This window comes from Ptychodera flava, chromosome 3 (genome assembly GCF_041260155.1).
Source record: "Ptychodera flava strain L36383 chromosome 3, AS_Pfla_20210202, whole genome shotgun sequence".
Classification (NCBI taxonomy): domain Eukaryota; kingdom Metazoa; phylum Hemichordata; class Enteropneusta; family Ptychoderidae; genus Ptychodera; species Ptychodera flava.
In genome coordinates, this window is record NC_091930.1 from 23,639,015 (window position 1) to 23,642,756 (window position 3,742).

Genomic DNA, 3,742 nt, shown 5'->3' on the forward strand with positions numbered 1-3,742 from the left:
TTCGAGTCGATGAACTTTGAAATGACCTCTATTTGTACTCAGCTGACAATCATTTTGGACGATGACCATTGAAGTTCAGTTACTCTTAACGCTTATACGAAGTTTTTTTCTTCTAAAATTTTCCAGTTCTAACTTACGTTTCTAAAAGATAAGTCAGTTGATTTGAAGTTCGTAAAAATTGTATTTCTGGCTATTTTCAGATTTATCAGAGTTCAATATGACAGTATCACCGAACACTACACTAAAAGAGGGAGAAAGCATTACCATTGACTGTACAGCACTGGATGGAAACCCCGGTCCCCACAATATGACTCTGTCACGTGACGAAGAAATTGTAATTTCCAACGATGGGTTAAATATACATCACACCATATCGAGCATTTCAAGATCGGAAAGTGGTGTCTACAAATGTGAAGCCAACACCAAATTCCACGACGGCAGCGAAAATCGTTGGTATAAAGAGGAAGACATTTTCGTGTACTGTGAGTACAACTTCTTATCTGTCCTTGTTTGCTTGAAAATGCACTCAAGATCAACGTTTGCATTATCATCCAGAAAAGTTCACATTGTTCATCGAACCCGTATACAACAGTTCTTTGTTAGGTTGCTTGACATCGTTCTAAAATTATCGTTTATGTATAGCAATTTTAGTTCTCTCGATCAGACTTTCCTGTAAAATATCCTGATACTTCTTAAATGTACTTAAGTCGTGACAATTTCTTAATGACAGTAACTCTTTCTTCTTTAACAGACCCGGCTACCTTCGTTAAAATAATTACGACCGTTGAAGCTTTACTTGGTGACGTGGTCGACTTGGTTTGCACCGTAGACGGTTTCCCGACACCGATAGTGATCTGGTTTGACAATAAAGATGAAGTAATCTCGGGCAGTGAAGAAAACAAAAACGTAACAACAGTTATCGATGACGTGGAGACAGTTACTAGCACTCTGACAGTCTCTGTCGTGAATGAGTCGTATTATGGGATATACACATGTGAAGCATCAAACAGAATACCACCGACTGTTAAACAAGAAATACATATCATTGAACCAGGTACATCGTTGTTATTTCAAACGCACATTAACCTCCAAGGTCGTTACTAAGGTCATTATTACGTGATTTTGCGAACAGCAATAACAAAACGGCATTCACCATTTCAGTAATCGTAATAATTATTATAAATGAGTTACATGGAGTAAACGTCACTTTCAAGCAAGTCGTCAACAAATTCTATGTATAATTACTCTAAGTATTATAGTGCGGTTTCTCCAATTACAAATATAAATATAAGCAATTCATTGACTTTGATCGACGTTTGATAACATTCAAACAGAATATTTGTTCATCCTTTTTATGATTTTTCACAACTGCTATAAAGTTTTATAATAAGGAAAACATTGCACGAGTGCCTGAATACCGGCATGTCTTGCTCTCTGTACGTATAGTTGATGTAAAAACGCGTCCACGGCGGCGTTTCAAGCTTAGCGCCATAAATAGGAAGACACGTCGTTGACACTGCAAAAACACGGTCGATGCCCCCCCCCCATTTGTTCTCCGGTCATTAATAGTAAGGTTACCACAAAACAGCCACAAATGATGCACTCGCACATTGTTGCCGTGCTCCGCTTTGCATAGGCTGATATGTTGCACCAGTGTCTCCGTGTATTCTTTGCGATATTTTCGTAATAAACTTATAATATTCACCGGCAGACTACAAGGCACGAACAAAGTACACGTGGCTAACACATCAAATGGAAGCTAGCATTCTTTGACGTAGAATGATATTGTAGTGGGAAACACGACTTAGCTCTACAGGTTTGTGGGAGGTCTTGGATATACTTTGTTGAGAAAAAGTGACGACCATGTTAAAACTTCTCATGAAAATTTCCTTGTCAAATAAAGGTTATATTTGCACTTGATCGATTGTGTATAAAATTTAAAGCACTTTATCATTCTCATTCATAGGTGGTCCAGGGTCAAATATAATTGTAATCGTAGTCACAGTCTCTTTGGGCAGCGTAGTCATAATAATTGTGATTATCGTAGTGGTATACCGTTGCGAAAGAAGTTCAGAGAAACGGCAGACGTCAGGTAGATATGCAATTTGTGTCATATTTCCAAGAGACATTAAATTACAAAATAACGCGTTAAAATGGATCGTTTTAGCGTTTTTGAAGAACTCTGCAATTATCCCGTTGATGATTGTGGCACTGAACGTCATCAACTGATAGAAATTATTTTCGCAAATGTAATTACATGTCTAAAATATGACTATGACCCTTTCAGTGTGAGTCCAATTACTCCAGTGGCCACTTGACTGTTGATCAAGCCTACTTGATACAGTCAGAAATTCTGCTTGTATAAAGACAAAACAGACCCTGCCAAGGGTTGTAAATGAGAGCTAACGATTGGCACCCCGTGTTAAAAATTGAGACACAAGATACCACTTCCATTCATGAAAGCCTCTACTCGATAATTAGTTTATTGAGGCAACACACTTTTATGAGCTCACTACTATAGCATCAAGTAAAATTGTATGTCCCATGCAGACAGTGTGTCTGGGGAAATTGAAATAAACAAGACTTGTACATGGACCAGTGCATGGTAATGTTACATTGTATCTCAATCTTGAACACAGGGTGCCAATCGTAAACTCTCATTTACAACCCCAGACAGAGCTAGTTTTGCCTTTGTATAAGCAGAATTTCTACCTGTATCAAGTAGCCTTCTCGATCAACACTAAAGTGGCCACGGGTGATTGGTATAGCGATAAACTCTCAAATGATGTTTACAATTTATTGGATGGGAATACTTAAAGCTTTATTCTTTGTTTCTTCCACCAGGTAATACTACTGAGAGGTAAGAGAATTTCGTTTTTGTAATGGGTAAATGTGTAAATTTTCATGTCGATGTTAAGTTCATTGTTGAAGGAAATACTATTATATGCTGTATTTTATAATATATTGATCGATCTCTACAGAATGGGAAACTTTGTGCTCTTTTCCAGTGCTGGTGATAGTGCTGCTTCAAATGCATTAAAAGCGAATATGGAATCTGATGACAGACAGGAGCCAGAAGGGTCGTCTTATGAGCATGTAATCAATCGGTACCAGTCCGCAGGTAAGCCGATTTGTGTCATAGCGTTGAATTTACATATATACCTTAAAATTCAAATATGCGTTAGTCGTACTCAAGCGGCAGAGCTATAATCTGGTCGCTTGCACTGATTATCTGAGGGCAGAAAATGACTTACGTATAATACGGAATTGACAGTCTTGTAAAGAGAACGATTTGGAAGTAGTGCAAAGAAGAGTAAAGCAAAATACTTTGATTTCTCACTAATATCCACGAAATTATCAACTGACACAAATATGACAACGTGAGATTGCCTGGTATGACATTGCATGATAGTACATGATACAGCAGAGTTTTAGGCGATATGGTCTGATATCATATCATATCATATCATATCATATCATATCATATCATATCATATCATATCATATCATATCATATCATATCATATCATATCATATCATCATAAATCATGTATGTATCGTGATCGACATCGCGACATCTCTCATCGTTCAGTGTCCCGTACAGTCGTTATATGTCGTCTTCACTTTTGAAGAGCACTGCCCTGGTCGATTGTATAATGATGAAAGAACCGTTATAAGGCAAAAAATATAAATAAATAAATTGTGCTGTCCCGATAACATGGTTTTTAAAAATAGGGTAGGT

At 37.4% G+C, this 3,742-nt stretch overlaps 1 long non-coding RNA gene across 1 annotated transcript; it reads left to right on the top strand.

Annotated features, from left to right (window-relative positions):
- The first annotated feature begins 285 nt into the window (after positions 1-285).
- On the top strand, positions 286-2,306 carry LOC139129780 (uncharacterized). Its single transcript, XR_011551669.1, has 3 exons — positions 286-482; positions 752-1,054; positions 1,967-2,306. It is a non-coding gene; the product is annotated as an uncharacterized lncRNA (long non-coding RNA).
- The last annotated feature ends 1,436 nt before the right edge of the window (positions 2,307-3,742 follow it).